Below are 19806 nucleotides of genomic sequence, written 5' to 3' on the forward strand. Positions count from 1 at the left end.
CAGCTGTGATTAACAAGATACCAGAACTACTAAAGTGAAAACTTTGCATTACTGGGACTATTGATGGTGGTAGGCTGGAGCTAAGAAATTAGCAGTGATTAAGAAGAGACCAGCATCATTGAGGTGACATCTTCTGGGAAGTGTTTTCTGAGTGCACAAAGAGGCTGTGTTCCAGACATAGCCAAGGTTGTAACTTGTGCTACAGCAGGACTTGGTAATGTGTAAGAGTCACCCAGATGGTACTGGTTTTGACAGCACAGAGGGGTCATGAAGAGCAGCTGAGGCTTGGCACAGTGAGAGGCCATGGAAGGCCATTGGTGAAGGTGCAGCCTCAGTTTGCAATTGATGGCCTAGGACTGAAGGTGTCATGCAAAGGAGTTGAGGCTTGGCACCGTGAAAACAGTCTATGAGAGGCTATTGGTAAAGCTTAGTTACAGCAGTGTTTTGGGAACTTCAGTACCAGACAATGATAACCAAGGTCAGCAGCAGCAGTGGAGTACAGGTGTCTGGAGCCCAGAAGATAAGATGTACTACAAAGCACAGAGCTTCAGAAGTAACCAAAGCCCTTAGATGAGCCCAGAAGATTGTGAGTTGGATCCTAGACATTGGTTTTGCCTTTGATTGTGACTGTGCCCTGTATTTTTCCCTCTTGAAGGAAGAACGTATTTTAGTGGAGGCCACAGTTAAGAGACTTTGAATTTTAAAAGATATTGGACATTTTAAATTGATTGAACTTTTAATATATAAAGACTGTGGGACTTTAGATCTTGGGGATGAATAAGAAAGTAAGGGTTGAGGCTTAATAGTGATGTGTTTGTGTGTCAAGTTGACAAGGGGTCAATTGTACTGGTTGGTTTTGTGTCAACTTAACACAGGCTGGAGTTATCACAGAGAAGGGGGTTTCAGTTGGGGAAGTGCCTCCATGAGATCCAGCTATGGGGCATTTTCTCAATTAGTGATCAAGGGGGTAGGGCCCACTGTGGGAGGTACCATTCCTGGGCTGGAAGTCTTGGGTTGTATAAGAGAGCAGGCTGAGCAAGCCAGGGGAAGCAAGCCAGTAAGAAACATCTCTGCATGGCCTCTGCATTGGCTCCTGCTTCCTGACCTGCTTGAGTTCCAGTCCTGACTTCCTCTGGTGATCAACAGCATGTAGAAGTAAGCTAAATAAACCCTTTCCTCCCCAACATGCTTCTTGGTCATGATGTTTGTGCAGGAATAGAAACCCTGACTAAGGCAGACTTCCTTACTCTTGGGTAGAGTACCTTCTGTTTCTATTTTGTAGAATAGTTTGAGGAGAATTCATATTAGATCTTCTTTGAAGGTTTGATAGAATTCTGCATGAAACCCATCTCATCCTGGGCTTTTTTTGTTTGTTTGTTTGTTTAGGAGACTATTAATGACTGTTTCTATTTCTTTACAGTATATTCATTTGTTTTAGGATAAAATGTTCAATAGAGATCTGTTAAATCCATTTGGTTCATAACTTGTGTTAGTTTCACTGTATCACTGTTTAGTCTCTGTTTCCATGATCTGTCCATTGCAGAGAGTGGGGTGTTGAAGACTTTCACTATTATTGTGTGCAGTGAAATATGTGCTTTGAGCTTTAGTAAAGTTTCTTTTTTGAATGTGGGTACCCTTGCATCTATGCATTTGAGCATAGATGTTCAGAATAGAGAGTTCTTCTTAGTAGATTTTTCCTTTTATGAGTATAAAGTGACCTTCCTTTTTTTTGATAACTTTAGGGTGAAAGTCAATTTTATTCCATATTAGAATGGCTATCCCAGCTTGTTTCTTGGTACTGTTTGCTTAGAAATTGTTTTCCAGTCTTGTACGCTGAGGTAGTGTCTGTCTCTTTCACTCAGGTGGGTTTCCTGTATGCAGCAAAATGTTGGGTCCTGTTTACATATCCAGTTTTATAGTCTGTCTTTTTATTGGAGAATTGAGTCCATTAATATTAAGAGATATTAAGGAAAAATGATATTTGCTTTCTGTTAATTATGTCTTTTTTAGCTATCTTCCTTTAGGTTTGTAAAAAGAAGATTATTACAGGCCTCAGAAGTGGCAGGGCAGCCAGCACAGGATCCTTTCTACCTCCATCTACACCTAGGAGGGATGGCACATCCACAGCCCTTTTTGCCCCTTCCCCGAAGTTAGAGAGCTTGCCTCCAGGGAGTACTCCAATCCAGGGACTCAGTGAGATCACCATTTTCTGTCTGGTGACTTTCTAAGGCAGGACCAGCCAGGAGGCACAGGTCTCAGAAGTGACAGGGCAGCAGGGACAAGGATCCTTTCTACCTCAGTATACACCTAGGAGGGATGGCAGGTCCACAGTCTTTTCTGCCCCTTCCCCGCAGTTAGAGAGCCAGCCTCCAGGGTTTTCTTTGGACCCAGGACTCAAGAGGGATGACTGATCCACAGCCCTCTGCACATGGGTCTTACCAGAAGAGAGCTGATCTCCCAGAAGTGCTGACACAGGCTTACAGACTCACAGGAGGAACAAGCTCCAGCCAGAGAAAACAAGAACATCTAACATCAGAGATCAACAGATGGCGAAAGGCAAATGCAAGAATCTTACCAACAGAAACCAAGACTACTTGGCTTCATCAGAACCTAGTACTCCCACCACAGCAAGTCCTGGATATCCCAAAACACCAGAAAAGCAATATTTGGATCTAAAATCATATCTCATGATGGTGACAGAGAAATATAAGAGGGTCATGAATAACTCCCTTAAAGAAATACAGGAGAACACAGGTAAACAGGTTCAAACCCTTAAAGAGGAAACACAAAAATCCCTTGAATTATTACAGGAGAACATGAGTAAACAAGTAGAAGCCCTTAAAGAGGAAACAAACAAAAAAAATCCCTTAAAGAATTACAAGAAAGCACAACCAAACAGGTGAAGGAATTGGACAAAACCATCCAGGAACTAAAAATGGAAATAGAAACAGTTAAGAAATCACAAAGATAGACAACTCTAGAGGCAGAAATCCTAGGAAAGAAGTCAGAAACCATAGATGCAAGCATCACCAACAGAATACAAGAAATAGAAGAGAGAATCTCAGGGTCAGAAGATATCATAGAAAACACTGACACAACAGTCAAAGAAAACACAAAATGCAAAAAGTTTCTAATCCAAAACATCCGGGTAATCCAGGACACAATGAGAAGACCAAACCTAAGGATAATAGGTATAGAAGAGAGTGAAGACCTCCAACTTAAAAGGCCAGTAAATATCTTCAACAAAATTATAGAAGAAAACTTCCCTAACCTAAAGAAAGAGATGCCCATGAACATACAAGAAGCCTATAGAACTCCAAATAGACTGGACCAGAAAAGAAATTCCTCCTGCCAATAATAGTCAAAACACCAAATGCACAAAAAAAGAAAGAATATTAAAAGCAGTGAGGGAAAAAGGTCAAGTAACATACAAAGGCAGACCTATCAGAATTACACCAGACTTCTTGCCAGAGACTATGAAACCAGAAGATCCTGGGTTGATGTCATATAGACCCTAAGAGAACACAAATGCCAGCCAAGGCTACTATACCCAGCAAAACTCTCAATTATCATAGATGGAGAAACCAAAGTATTCCATGACAAATCCAAATTTGCACAATATATTTCCACAAATCCAACTCTTCAAAGGGTAATAAACGGAAAACTTCAACACAAGGAGAGAAACTACATCCTAGAAAAAGCAAAAAAGTAATCTTCCAACAAAACTAAAAGAAGATAGCCACATGAGCAGAATTCCAACTCTAACAACAAACATAACAGGAAGCAACAATTAATTATCTTTCCTTAATATCTATTAATATCAATGGACTCAATTCCCCAATAAAAAGACATAGACTATCAGACTGGGTACATAAACAGGACCCAACATTTTATTGCATACAGGAAACCCACCTCAGTGACAAAAATAGACAATATCTCAGAATAAAAGAGTGGAAAACAATTTTCCAAGCCAATGGTCCCAAGAAAAAAGCTGGAATAGCCATTTTAATATAGAACAAAATCAACTTTCACCCTAAAGTGATCAAAAAAGATAAGGAGGGACACTTTATATTCATCAAAGGTATGATCTACCAAGATGAACTCTCAATTCTGAACCTCCATGCTCCAAATGCAAGGGCATCTACATTCATAAAAGAAACTTTACTAAAGCTCAAAGCACACATTGCACTACACACAATAATAGTGGGAGATTTCAACACTCCACTCTCTGCAATGGACAGATCATGGAAACAGAAACTAAACAAAGATACAGTGAGACTGACAGAAGTTATGAAACAGATGGATTTAACAGATATCTATAAAACTTTTTATCCTAAAACAAAAGGATATACCTTCTTCTCAGCACCCCATGGTACCTTCTCTAAAACTGACAATGTAATTGGTCACATATCAGGCCTCAACAGATACAAGAAGATTGAAATAATTCCTTGCATCCTGTTAGATCACCATGGACTAAGGCTCCTTCTCAATAACAACATAAACAATAGAATGCCCACATTCACGTGGAAGCTTGACAATGCTCTACTCAATGATAAATTGGTCAAGGAAGAAATAACGAAAGGAATTAAAGACTTTCTAGAGTTTAATGAAAATGAAGCCACAACATACCCAAACTTATGGGATACAATGAAAGCAGTCCTAAGAGGAAAATTAAGTTTAAGTTCCTTTAAAACGAAACTGGAGAGAGCATACACCAGCAATTTGACAGAACATCTGAAAGCTCTTGAACAAAAAGAAGCAAATTCATCCAAGAGGAGTCGAAGGCAGGAAATAATCAAACTCAGGGCTGAAATCAACCAAATAGAAACAAAAAGAACTACACAAAGAATCGACCAAACCAGGAGCTGGTTCTTTGAGAAAATCAACAAAATAGAGAAACCCTTAGCCAGATTAACTAGAGGGCACAGAGACAGTATCCTAATTAACAACATTATAAATGAAAAGGGAGACATAACAACAGATGCTGAGGAAATAAAAAAAATCATGAGATCCTACTACAAAAGTCTATACTCAACATAACTGGAAAACCTGGATGAAATGGACAATTTTCTAGACAGATATCAGGTACCAAAGCTAAATCAAGATCAGATAAACGATTTAAATATTCCCATATCTGCTAATGAAATAGAAACAATCATTAATAGTCTCCCACCCAAAAAAGCCCAGAACCAGATGGGTTTAGTGCAGAGTTTTATCAGACCTTCGAAGAAGACCTAATACCAATATTCCTCAAACTATATTTACACAGTAGAGTACTACTCAGCTATTAAAAACAGTGCATTTATGAAATTCTTAAGGAAATGGATGGATCTGGAGAATATCATGCTGAGTGAGGTAACCCAATCACAAAAGAACACACATGGTATGTACTCACTGATAAGTGGAACTACAATCTTGGAATACCCAAGATACAATTTACAAACCACATGAAGCTCAAGAAGGAAAACCAAAGTGTGGATACTTTGGTCCTTCTTAGAAGGGGGAACGAAATAACCATGGAAGGAGATACAGAGACTACATGTAGAGCAGAGACTGAAGGAAATTCTACCTAAAGACTGCCCTACCTGGGGATCCATCCCATACACAGTCACCAAACTCATCAAGTGTTTGCTGATGGAAGCCTGTTACAGCTGTCTCCTGAGGGGTTCTACCAGTGCCTGACAAATATAGAGGTGGATGCTTGTATCCAACCATTGGACTGAGCACAAAGTCCCTAATGGAGGAGCTAGAGAAAAGACCCAAGGAGCTGAAGGGGTTTCCAGCCCCATAGGAAGAACAACAATGTGAACTAACTAGTACCCCCAAAGCTCCCAGGGACTAAACCACCTACTAAAGAGTACACATGATGAGCCTCATGGCTCCAGCTGCATATGTTGCAGAGGATGGCATTGTCAGTCATCAATGAGAGGAGAGGCCCTTGGCCCTATGAAAGCTCTATGCCCCAGTGTAGGGGAATGCCTGGGCCAGGAAGTGAGACTGGGTGGGTTGGTGAGCGGGGGCCGTGGGAGGGGATAGGAGGTTTTCAGAGAGGAAACCAGAAAAGGAGATTAAAAAAGAAGAAAAATCATTATGAAGCAATGTTTTGGTTTATCAAGCAGAGTAGATCCAAAGAGACAAAACAGAGTACAGATGTGAAGAAAGATATATATCTCTGTGTCTTATTCTACTTGATTTGCTAAGTTTTGAAGTCACATTGTTCAAAGGATGTAATCTATATTCTGTAAGGGTAAGAATTTAAAATGTTTAAATTTAAAGTAAGCTTGTTCCTTATTTCTCTTATCTCAAATGATTTCTTTCATAACCCTTTCCTGGTGCCTGCAGGTCTCCAGGAAAGCAGAGTTGTGGGGCCTGATCAACACTTCTTTAATGCCTGGTTAGATTAAAACAAATAATAATCCCATCACTTGTGAGGTAGGGGTAAGTGGATCTCAGTGAGTTCAAGGCCAGCCTTATCAACATAGTCAGTTTAAGGACAGCCAGAACTATATAACAGAGTAGTAGCTTTCAATCTGTGGGTCATGACCCCTTTGGGGGTCACATATCAGATAATTTGCATATCAAGTATTTACATTACAAGTAGCAAAATTGCAGTTATGAAGTAACAATGAAATAATTTATTCTTGAAAGTCCCCACAACATGAGGAACTATATTAAAGGGTTGTGGCATTAAGAATGTTGAGAACCACTGTAATAGAGAGACCCTATTTTTTAAAATAATAATAATGCTTACAGAGACCTAGATGCTAGTTTCATATATTTTTTTTCTACACACCAAAAAAAAAAATTAGAAAATGTTTCTGGGTTTCTGGGTTTCTGGTGATTGGTAGATTCTTTGTTATTATTTTATTATGGTGATAATAATTCAATGGTTTTCTAACTGTACACAGCTGTCTGCTGAGTACTGTAACCGCCTTGTGGACTCCTGTCTTTCCCAAAACATATCCTATCCCATTTCCAGCTAAGGATAATGTTTGACTCCTTTCCCTAATTAGAGGACTCTAGATGGTGAAATCTAAATACCAAATGTAAACACTTAAGCTTTAAAAAATGGTCAACACCTAATATAATTAAAGAAGCTTTAAAAGCCGCTTCTGAGTTCATAGTTTGAGTTAAACAAAACATGATGTTGGGGCTGTAGAGGTGGGTCAATGGTTCAGAGTGTTCTTCCAGAGAGCCTGGATTCAGTTCTCAGTACCATGTGGCAGCTCACAACTGTCTATAACTCTGGTTCCAGGAGATCTGTTCCCCTCTTCTGGCCTCCATGGATACCATCCATGTGGTGCCACAGACATATACGCAGTCAAAGTACTCATATGCATATATGTCCTATAATTGATATTGACAAGGTCATAGTGGCCCTGTCTGCTGCTTGTTTCCTTCTGGGTGACCACTGTTGCAGTCTGCACTTGGCCTTGTCTAGTTGTGAAAGGCTTTTTCTTCTCATTTTTCTTCCCCTTTTCTTTCCTCCTCTGCTTTCTGTCATGTCTTGCCAACCCCTTGCCTAGCTCCAGCTCCCATGTTGATGTGTACTCTGTATTGTCTTGCCAACCCCTTGCCTGGCTCCAGCTCCCATATTGATGTGTACTCTATATTCTCTAATAACCCAGTGAGTGCCAATGAGTTTCAGTCTTTTCACGTAAGTGTGGGACAAAATATCCAATGCAAGCAGCAAGAGTGATGACTTCCAATACCCACAGTGCAGGAACTATGAGATTCTTATTCATCTTGGTTAAAATGCAATATTTTTCCTGCCATCTTTTCTTTTTTATTTCTTGTTATTGTTTTTTTTTGTTTTTGAGATTCTGCCTGACTATGCATCTGTGGCTGGCCTCAAACCTGTGAGGTTGGCAATCCTCCTGTATCAGCCTTTGAGAGCACTTGTGCTATAGTTAGAGATATGTGGATCAATATTGTCTCCAACTTCCACTTTTCAAATGAACCTAAGTTCCCTGAGGCCAAATCTAGTTGAGAAAGTTTCATAAATATCCATTGACTCCTCCCTCTTCACCTTTCACCACATAACCAAGTTGTGGGGTTTTTCTTGTTTTATTTTGTTTTGTTTTGTTTTGTTTATGGTTTTGTTTCTTTCTTTCTTTTTTACTTCAACCTCTCTTGTTACCTTCCAAAATATAAAGTGGACAAAATTTAAGAAACAAACAATGTAGAAAGATTAAAACTAGAAGATTATCAACTGTGCAACTGCTCCATCCAATCTCCATCTAAATGCTAAAGGCTTCTTCACTTTTCAGTGTATCTGCTAGAACTGGCGTCACAATTGAGCCCTAGGCTCCCAGCGTTGATCTTTCTTTACTGCTTTCAATTGCACAACTTTCCCTGAAACCACAGTCCTCTTATGCTGAGCTTACCTTAGCTGAAGATGTAGCCCTTGTTTTATACTCCAATTACCACACACCTCAAGCATATTAGTGTTCATGGGAGACGAATCAATAAGAGAAAGGTATCTGGTGTACCAGTTAAATGTTTTTCCTCTCAGTGCCAAGTGCAGCCCATGTGCTGCTAAATGATGGGGGACTATGTTCTGAGAAATGAGGCATTGGGTGATTTCATCACTGTGTGACCCTCAGAGTGTACTTACATAAACCTGCAGCAAAACTAGCTTGCTACACACTGAGGTTATATGTAAAGCCTATTGCTCTCCAGCTATAAATCCATACCATATGTTACGTGTTTTGTACTGAGTTCTAAAGATAATTTATAACAGTAGCAATTATTTATGCATATAAACATTAAAAGGAACAGTAAAAAACATGGGACAATATTTTTAATGCTGTTTCTTTATAAATACTAATAGCAATAGCACTTGTGAAACTAGAATTTCCTCTCACTAAGTCGGGGAAGTGTAACAAGGGAATGTGAGGGCCTTGGGTACTGCTGTGGACTTTATAAAGCTGTACATTTAAGCTATCCTAAATTCATAAATTTACATTTTCCCAAAATTACATTAACCTTAACTTGGTATATCCTTTTTTATCTTACTTCCCTTAAATTTTTCAACTTTCAAATTATTTCATAGTACATGTTGCTTCAATAAAAAATGCATGGAGCATCTGTCCAGACGCTCTTTCTTTACTTATTTAAATACTCCATAAGATTTCTTCCTTTATTAGTGGTTTTTTTAACTTTTAAGCTTTCTACAAAGAACTAATGCAATGGCATATTATTCTAGACCACTGCAGATTATGATGTCACTGTCTTCTATAGCCACATCTTGTCCAAATACAAGGTCATTATGGAAAATTATTCTACTGGGATTTCTTCTAAAGTACCTCTCTGGAGATCTTTCTGGAGAGGCATCATTCTTTACTTCTGAAATATGTCCCTGCTGGTGTGCTTGAATTGGGTCTTTGAGTCTTTAATTCATTGTAGATTTTCTTCTTGCACGGACAAAGTAAGTCAGATCCATGTCTTTACCTGTTTATGGATTTTGACTGACTTTACCTAGAGAGACATGACCAAACATCGTTTCACCATATAAAGGACACAGATAACTAACCAAAAAGAAAAAAAAAATGATTTCACCTAAATCTGACTTAATGAAGTAGTGGATTTATCACAACTGCTTATAGGAATGTAGTTAAGGGGTCACTTACAGGAATATAGATGATTCAAAGGAAGTTGTATGAACCAAAAGTCTACCCAAAATTGACTCATGAAAGCTACACTCATAGAGTATCCAGCACAACTTTCAGGTAGCTCTCCCTATAGAAGAGTCTCTCCTCTTACTTAGCCGTTATTGCTGTTTATACAAGGCTGGCAAGCTAGTGAGTGGGAATGCATTGCAACTCATAAATTTCAGAAACTTCCTGTAAAGATCTTATTTCCTCATCCCTGTGAGTTTAGTTTACTTCCTGAGTCTATATAATTCTCCCTCTAGGAGATAATGGGAGGTTAAGGTGCCAAAATATTTCTGGTAAATCCTTCACTTTTTTTTTGGAAGTTTTGTTACTTCTTTTCCTACTATGCATTACTGTTTCAGTTAGTTTTTCCTTGAAAATCACCTCTAGTTCCCAGAACCATTCTATTCAGAGAGTTGAGTAACTTGCTATCTCATGTACAACCTCCTTGATATTTGCAATCTTTTATCTTTGACAAATTGCTTGAAGTCATTGGTGAGGGTCTCTATAGTCTTCCAGATGTGATTCATACAATTCTTGAAACCATTACTCTAAGCCTGAGTAATGTTCTTGATGCCGCTATATATTTTGCTGATATAGTGACTTGGAAAGCCATATTGGAAGAGGAGTTGGGTCATCTCTAACTCTTATTGCTTCTACTGTGAACAGGGTGTGTGTCTTCATTGATATGTTGAAGGTCCTGTGGCTCTTGTTGTTCCAGGTCACTGAGTACGAATTTGTTTCCTATAAAATTGCCCCCAGGCAAAGCTGCCATCTTGCTTCTTAAAACGTTGATGGAACTGATTTGAACTCATATCAGGTGAACTCTTTTCACGAAGTTGTCTCCATAATAGGAATATTATGATATGACATATGAGAGCTTTTACTCACATAACATGGAAGTCTGTTTGATAGTAGATAGTTTATATAAGATGCAGTTAGTGTTAAAACAATAAGGAAAGAAAGTTTAATATAGAAGATACATAGCCAGTTGCATAGTCACTTAAAGAAATTGCTAAGTATTATGTATTATACAAAATTGCATGTAAGATACTTTTTACATGTGTAAATGGTATGTGTGTATGCATGTTCATATGTGTATAGGTGCTCATAATAGGGACCCAAACTATTAAAATATAGATAGTGTGATCCTCTCCTAGTCTTTCTCCACTGGGCCAATATGCCCAGGGAACAGACATTGAAAGCTGTTACATTCCCTACACCCATTGGTTGAACCAAAGAAGAGGTATTTGGAAGGAGAAAACCTATTTTCTTATTGAGCTAAAGATACTCAGCAATAGAGGGTGCTCTGGAACATCACTAACAATAAGGAAAATTTTGAAAGGATGTTACTTTTCAATATCATTAAATTAGTTTTGATCCATACCAAAGGTTTACACTGACAACTAATCCTCCACAATCAGCTTATCTTGAGTTTCCAAACATCCTTCAACTACTTTCTCATTGGCATTCTCAGACTTTCCCCTTACTCTCTGTTTCATGTGCATAAAAGAAGACACTCTGCTTTGGTCATGGTTACCATCATGAGAAATGTTTTCCTATCTGACACAAGCCCTTCATGAAGTTGTGTTAGTCCTAATGCCTTCAATAAAGCAAATCTCTCTCACTGTGTTCTTTGCCAGTATCACAATTCTGGTCAACTGAGACATGCCTGACTGACAGGCACTAACAATCACTGATTTTCTTAATCACTCCTAATTTTGTTTTCAAGTCTGTCACTCAATGTAGCTTTTTCCTGACAACCTTAGAAATGGCTTTTGTACACTTAGGAGACAGGCTCAAGTAAGCAACATGACGTTAAGTCAAGAGTGACATTTTTATAAAAAGCCATCAAGAGACTCAGCAAGCCCAAGACATGAGAGTTGTTATCCAAATAACATTGAAGCCTGTTTGGCAGTAGATAGTTTATATAAGATGAATTTAATGTGGAGCTAGAGAGATGGCTCAGGGGTTCTTCCAAAGATCCTGAGTTCAATTCCTAGCACCCACATGGTGGCTCACAACCATCTGTAGTGGGATCCAATTGCCCTCGTCTTATGGGTCTGAAGTTAGTGACAGTGTATTCACATAAATAAATAAATCTTTTTTAAAAATATATTTAATGCTAAAATAATAAGAGGTTCAAATACATAAACCAGTTGCATAGTCATTTATATTCATTACTACATATTAAGTAATATACATAATTATATGAGAGATAATGTCTACATATATATATACATACATACTTTTTAACTGTGTGTGTACACATGGTTACATGTATATGGGTGCTAATACATGTATATACATGTACATGTAGAGACTCAAAGTTGAAGTCAGATGTCTTACTTGATTATTCTCTATTCATTGGGCTTTCTCTTGCTTAACCTGAAACTTGATAATTCTGTCTAATCTGGTTACCCAGCTTGATCTAGAAATCCTCCATCTCTGCCTTCTTAGTGCTGAGATTCTAAATAACTGCCAAGCTTGCTTGATTTTGTGTGGATCCTGGGGATTTGTTGTCTAGTCCTTGGACTTGTTCAGCAAATGCTTATCCACTAATACACCACCTTCTGTACCCAAGTGAGGCCCTTTTACACAACTAGCAGTGTGCTCCATTTCTTTATACCGTCTTAACTACCACCAAGTGAATGACACACTGACTCTAGGCAATAGGGTCTTTAGTTCCTCTATACTGTTACAGAACCACTATTACACAATGGCAGGACATTGCTTGAAATGTTATCCATGGCTTCACTTTATTTAAAACCCTGCAGTCTCATTTTTTCTTTTCTTTTTTTTTTCAAGGCTACCAATTGTCTCATCATTTACATACTGTACCTTGTAGAAGCCATCTTCATCCTTCATGTTAATCTCTCACCCCTGTTAAAGATTATACATTTAGAATCCTCCAGGAGAGAGTTCTTTATTCTGATCTCCTTAACCAGCTTCCTGTCAGATGCCTCGCCATCTGTTATTCTGGGGACTTTCTGTCCTGGTCTTTGTATGTTAAATCTACTATTTCATTGTTCAGCCCTTGCTGCTCCACATGTGCCCTCTGACTGAGCAGCTTGTGTCCTGCCTGGCAGCATTTGAGACTTGGAGACTCAGAAGCATTTTAATGAGATCCTAAGGGGTGTGCACATGGGGTAACATTCTGTAAATAGCAATCAAGAGCCAGACAGACTGAGGTACATCTTCTCTTGAAGAACAAGCCACGACCTGACCTTGGAGAGAAGTGTGGCAGAAGTATCACTCTTGTGTCTTTCTAAGGTGCTGTACTCAGGACACAATGTTCCTGAATCGCGCTATCAACTGTCCTCAGGATTGGCCTCTGTGGTGTTTGAAGAGAAGCAGGTTAAAGATCATAGAGAGTCCAGGAGGATGTGTTCAGACTTTCCTCACATACCAAATGCTAAGATGCTGTCACCAACCTTAGCAGACATTCTCCACTAGAAGTGAGGAATCATGACCCTAGTATTATCTCAGATAGAATATAGATGTCAAGGGCACCCTTGAACCCAGAAGTTCTAACTTTAAGCCACTACAAAGACTGGAGACATTTTCACTTACATTCTTCCTGATTTTCTCAAGTGAGCATATTATTACCTGCCACATAGGGGGAGTTGTCACAATTAATGGACACACTGGAGTGAACTGTGAAGCAATAGGAATTCTTGTTGTGTGCACATCTCATTAGCAGTCCTGTATGATTCCATAGTGGAGGCTCAGACTGCAAAGAATTGGTACAACTGTCCTTGAGGTCTCAGCATTACACTATTCATTTACCTTTTTGACTATTTTACCGGGGCTTGCAGTTGACATCTTGTTCAAGTGGCCTTCTTCCTGGTAGCCAGCTCCAGTGTTAATTCAGGAATATTTACCTTTCAAAAGAGCACATGGTAAGTGGAAGTGGGTATAGTTCAGGTGTCCTCCTCCAAAACAGATATTGCATTCTAGGTCTCAACCCCAACTGTCCTAGGTGTGGTTATCATCACTGTGGTGAAATGGCATGATCAAAGCAAGCTGAGGATGAAAGGCTTTATTTTATTTAGCTTACATTACCAAGTCACCATTCATCACTGAAGGAAATCAGGAAAGGAGCTCAAACAGGGTAGGAACCTGGAGGCGGGAGCTAACACAGAGGTCTATGGGGGAGTGCCGCTTGCTGGCTTGTTCCTACTGGCCTGCTCAGCCTGTTTTCTTATAGAAACTAGTACCATAAGCGAGGTTGAACCCTCCTTCTCAATCTCTGATTAAGAAAATACCCTATGGGCTTTCCCTCTCAGATGACTTGTCTGTAGCAAGTTGACAATTCAGCAAACTAAGGAAGGTCGAAGATGTGTATAGATTTAAAGAATGTTAGGGTAAGGTTCTAAAACTGATGAGAATTCAGCCTTACATAATGACAAAGGAATTATCAAAACTGGATAGAAAGGTGCTTCTACTCCTTTGTATGTTATTACATGAGGTCTGGGCAGAGGAGCTCCCTGATTTCACAAATAGTAAGTGAACCCAGTGGGTGTGTTGAGAATCCAGTAAAATAGCTGCCATTAGGTACTTGTGCACTTCATGAACTTTTTGAAAAGTTAAAATACTTGGCTGGAGAGATGATTCAGTGAATAAAGTCTTTGCTGCACAAAAGTAGGATTTTAGTTTGGGCCACCAGACCTTGAATAAAGCCAGGTGTGGCAGTGTGAATCTGTAATCCTGGCATTCTTATGACAATGAAGGAGATACAGACAGGAAACTGGTTATGATCTAGCTACAACCAGCAGTAACAAAGAGATCCCATCTAAAAACCGAAGTCAAAGTAGAACACCCAGTTCTGTCCCCTGACTTCTATGCATGAACAAGGGTGTGCATATTTCTTCATATATACATTATATGTACATATGCAAAACACACTCACTGAGAGAGAGAGAGAGAGAGAGAGAGAGAGAGAGAGAGAGAGAGGCAAATATGAAAACCCAAAGAACATAAAGAGTGCTGCTTTCTTTGTAAGTTTTGGAAATCCCTGCTTTCAAACATGTAATTCCACTAATATTTCCGAGGGAAAATTGAAAAGAAACCAAACACCATGCTGGCCCAAACAATCACTCCATTTGCCTTCATGCTTTTTTTAAAAAGCCCCTTGTGCAGGCTTCTAACATGAAATGGAACTGACATTGATTCCAATTCATTATGATGTCACCTTTAACTCCTGTGTTTGGAATAAAGCCCTCTCAGCTGCTCTCCAGCAGTGTCTCCCCCGGGAACTGCTCTTTCCAAGTCCTCCCACTCCTTGGCATCTTTCTCCTTTTATTTTTTTTTCTTTGCAAAACAAGAATGAACATTTCCCTTTTGATGGACCACAACAGAAACACCAGACCATCAGACACACTATTTTTTTATAACAATACGTCTCAGCAAATGCAGCTGTTCTTTGAATTGATGTCCTCAGGTGCCTGGAAAAGAGAAACACTGCCTTATGTATTCAGGCATCTCAGCATTATTGTTGTGACACAAGAGATGGGTGTTGGGTTTAGCTTCTCCCTCCCCCCCCCTCTCTCTCTCTCTCTCTCTCTCTCTCTCTCTCTCTCTCTCTCTCTCTTTCTCTCTCTTTCCCTCCTTTCTCTTTTTTGTCTCTGTCACTCTCTCTCCCTCCTTCTCCTTTCCTCTTAGGAAGCTCTTGGAAGGCTGAGGTAACAAAGTCAGTACAGAGCCTGCCGCACAAGCATGAGGATCTCAGTTTGAATGCCCAGCACCAACATCAAAAGCCTATTGTGGTGGTCCACTTCTGCAGTCTCAGCACTGTGAAGGTTGAGACAAAAGAATCCTGGAGGCTTATTGGCCAGCCAGAATATCTGCACTGGTAACCTCCAGGTTCACTGAGAAAACCTAATAGTAATAGTAATAATAATAACAATAATAATAATAATAATAGCATAATAGCAACAACAACAACAAAGTTGAGAGCTGGAGAGATGACCCAGCAGGTAAGAACAATGGCTGGTCCTCCAGAGGATCTGTCTTTAATTCATAGCAGCCATATGGCTGTTCATATTTGTACCTCTAGTTCCAGGGTATCTGATACCCATCTCGCCTCTACTGGACACTGGCAAGGCACATGGTGCACAGATATGTATACACACAAAACATCCATACATATAAAATAAAATTAAAGAAACCTTCAAAAACAATGCAGTGAGGAATAATTGAGAAAGATAGGTAATGCTGATGTCTGACCTCCAAACACATTTGCCCCCACTCACATACACACACACATGAACATGGACACGCCCAGACACACACACAAGAAACCTCTTGCCTTAGTTGACAGAGGAACCCTTGATAGTCACCTATAGCTCTGAGCCAGTTAAGGGTTTGGAAAGAATATCATGCAAGAATGTAAAAAGAACACACACTATGTAAGGATGTGTTATTTGAAAACAAGGGTCACTTGTCCTTTCAGAAGCAGAACTGGAAGTTTCCTTATTTTAGCTCTGCCTTTGACTTTTTGGGCTACCTCTACTTTTCTGTATATGGTGAATTAATGCACCAAGAAATACATTACCCTTAATAATTATCTTTTCTGCCTTTGTGTTTAGTATCACAGTTTAAGGGAGTCACTCTCCTTTATTGTCAGTCTCATTGTTCAAAAAGAAAATGCCATCGAAATGCCATCTTTTAGGCTGCCAAACACTTCTGCCTGGGAAGGCTGACATAGCTAGAATGTCACTCCATTTACATTTGCCCTCCTGGGTCCACACATAGCAAGAATATTCTGCCAATGCACCTGTTGAAATCTGGCTTCGGGAATTCAAGTTCATTCCTGTCCACAGCCTTCTCTGATGACACTGCATATGGATTCCCTGAACAACAGAAGCACCTATCACACCTGTGTGTACCTGGTGTAGAGTCAGGAGGATGCACTCCAGGGTCAAGGAGTCAACCGTGGTCATTTGCAGTACAATCTCTCTACCTCCCAGTCTCCTTTTCCTTCTGTTTATTGATATAAATAAACAGACCTTGTTTCAGTGAGAATAGAAAGATAAATGACTGGAAACCTATTGTGGGTTGGGGAAATGACTTGTTTGCTGTGTAAGTAAGCATAAGGACCTGAGCATGACCCAGCAGAGCCTTTGTATAAAAGCCATTCATAGCAGTGAACATCTGTAATCCAGGTGTTGAGGAGATGAAGCAAGAGTATCACTAAAGCTAGCTAGCCAGCCAGTCTAACATTCAGTAAGATCCATGTTCCGTTAGTAACCTGTCTCCAAAATGTGCACTGAAAAGCAGCTGAAGAAGATACAAGACATCAGTCTCTAGCCTCCACATGTGGACAATATGTAAATGCATGTGCACTGACACACACACCACACACACACCATCTCTAAGACAGACAGTGACTTCAGTCTCTTCCACTTTCCAAAGTCATGTTTTTCCTCTAACCTTACGACTGATAGTAGGATATTTCATATCTGTCATGAAGATTCCAAGCAAGCTAGAAATTATTTCTCTAAATGCTCCATTGTGAAGTAGAAACACATGGAAGAATGTATTTGTGAGATTGGGAACAGCATGCTCCTTCTGCAATATCTTCATATACTGATAAGAGCTTTCCCATCAAGACAGTGATGAAAGCTTCAGAGAACAAATCAAATCAGAGCCATTTCTCCATAAATACTCTTTCTCCCACAGCACACAGAGTAGAGGGATGCTAGTTGCCCTATGGAAAATAATTACTCCTCTCTCACAGCACCCTGGAGTACAAACAAATTAATTTTAAGGAGGAGGAGGGCATCTCGTTTCCGAAGATGGGGCTGATTAATTTTCTTACAACTTCCATTTGGTTGTTTCCTTACACTGGAAATTGGCTTTTCAACTGCAAAGAAAGAGTATAAGGCATGAGTGCATCAAAGCATGTGTCTCAGGCATCCTTTTGTAAAAAGAAGGATGATGAAGATGATGAAGATGATCAAGACAATTCTGCCTCAGGGAAAAAACGATGAAAGGGTACTGAAGTAGAAGCCTGCCTTTCATGTGCAGGAACATGCATGCACACACAAACATGTATACATACACAGATAAAGCCAAAAAGAAACAGTAAACACAGCAGCTGCTGCTATGTATCAAGGACATTGTATTGCCAAACATCTCTGCCCCCCAGATTACAAGGTAGAAAAGCAGTAACTATTATTTATGTTGCATTGTTGATAGTTAATTGCATAGAAACAACCCATCACTTAAGATGGAGACTTTAACATCCATCCATCATCAAATGCAATGCAGTACTGTTTTATCTGACCTGTTTCTCCATTGCTCCACCCAATGCATGAACACATGCATGTGTCTACACTCACACACACCAATGAAAAGGGTAATAGAGAGGCTTGAGCCAACAGAGATGAGTCCTTCTCTTTATACTACTTTCAATTTGAGTATTCGCTCTTTCTCACTGTGAGTTTTCTTTGTCCAACGGTGCGCTTCATTGTAGACTTTCCCTAGAACCATGGAGACACTGACATTGTTTAAATATCTTTCTGGAATCTCTCTAATATCCCTAAATTAGAGATGTGTAAGATCTGTACTAAATACTTTTATAAAGTTCTCATGTTGACCCTCTGAGTTGATTGGTCTCACAATTTTCACAAAAACTTTTAAGTCATATTCAACTGCTTAAGATTTACAACTGGATAGGAAATGTTTGTTTAGTTTTTTTATTTTCAATTATGTTTGGCTTGAGTTTTTTTTCTTTTGAATCAGAGTCAAACCATATAGGAGATGCTTCATGAAGGAGTGTCTTGTGTTTGACTGCCTGAGTGCTAAAGCATTAAAATAATTTGCATTCATATAATACATCTAACAGTCTTTAGTCTCTATCTGAATAGTAATTGTTATTTTTATGGTAATGTGAGAAAGAATGTTTACTCTGTGCATGCATGTGTCTATGTGTGTGTGTGTGTGTGTGTGTGTGTGTGTGAATTATAGTTCCCTCTACTTAGCAATTATAATACCTTATACATTTGATGGATGCTATTCTATGTGCTTTTAGAGTGGTCTGTTTCATTTTGTCACTGATACTCTGAGAAACATACTGATGGCTCTGTTTTCTGTCTGGAGAAAGTGAGGCCCAGGGAACTGAAGCAGTTTGTGCTGACACAGCTGGTAAGGAAGCCATGATAGAAAACTTGGTCATCAGACTCTGGAGTCTGCATCTTCACTCAGACACTGTGAATGTCTATCTTATTCTCTATTAACAAGGAAAGTTAGAATATGTTGGCATGCAAACTTTCAGACTGCCTTGTAATGATCTGGATTAATTTATTGCTTGAAACAAGTCCCCAAAGAACAGATAGTTTTAATCTGTTAGAGAAAAACATTGCTAACAAATGAAGCCACCTGTTCAAAGTAATCCACTTCTAAACATGGGATTAAGAATTATAGTAATGAAGCTTCCAATTGTTGACTATTTTAAGGACTCATTGGAACAGTCAGTGGTGACATGGCTTATTGGAGAGGTTGAACAAAGGACCAGGAGTTCCCCCTGAGAACTCAGAGTGTGTGCCTGTGAACCTTAGCCCTAAGTTTAATGTGTCCTTCAGGCAGGATATGGATACACTTGAACAACCCTGCATTTTGCTCAGATTATTGGAGTATCTGTCAAGGGTCTGTGTGTCTCCAAGGAGGAAGAGGTTAATAAGGGCTTGCAAGGATGATAGAAAATTATATGGGCAAAGGTCAAAAAGAAACATTAGGAGGATCATGCAGAAGTCATGAGGTCACTTCTCCATCTTTGGAAAGATACCCAAGGGGCTTGGGCAAAGCCCAGCATGCATCACCTACTGAGTGACACTGCCTACAGTGGCCTCTAGAACATAAAGGCTTCTCGGTTCCTTCCGCCCGGACAGGTTTTGGTCCTGGACGAAATCAAGTAGTAGCTGACAGAGTGAATGAACATATGTCAAGAAACGTCTTTGGGAAGGCCCAGTCAACTCAAATTGCTGATGATGCCTTACCAAGAGCAGTATTCCACATTCTCCATCAGCTTGGAGTTCATAGCTGTCCTTGTCTTTCCACCAACCACCCCAGGGCTCTGCATAGTGGAGAATGTGCTCTAGAAGTGTGTGTGGTCATGTACTTCTGGAAACCCAACTGTATTCCTGGA

General features: G+C 39.5%; 1 long non-coding RNA gene across 2 annotated transcripts in view; it reads right to left on the reverse strand.

Annotated features, from left to right (window-relative positions):
- LOC116081893 overlaps positions 1–19806 on the reverse strand; it is a 59069-nt gene that overhangs the window by 35777 nt on the left and 3486 nt on the right. The window contains exons 1-3 of one of the 2 annotated variants that reach the window (XR_004115072.1): positions 13925–13996; positions 13446–13540; positions 9309–9480 (exon numbers count right to left, since the gene is read on the reverse strand). This is a non-coding gene — a long non-coding RNA (uncharacterized LOC116081893). Of the gene's footprint in view, positions 1–9308; positions 9481–13445; positions 13541–13924; positions 13997–19806 lie in introns of those variants that run through there. The other variant, XR_004115074.1, reaches the window with a different exon arrangement.

This window comes from Mastomys coucha, unplaced genomic scaffold, assembly GCF_008632895.1.
Source record: "Mastomys coucha isolate ucsf_1 unplaced genomic scaffold, UCSF_Mcou_1 pScaffold7, whole genome shotgun sequence".
NCBI classification, from domain to species: domain Eukaryota; kingdom Metazoa; phylum Chordata; class Mammalia; order Rodentia; family Muridae; genus Mastomys; species Mastomys coucha.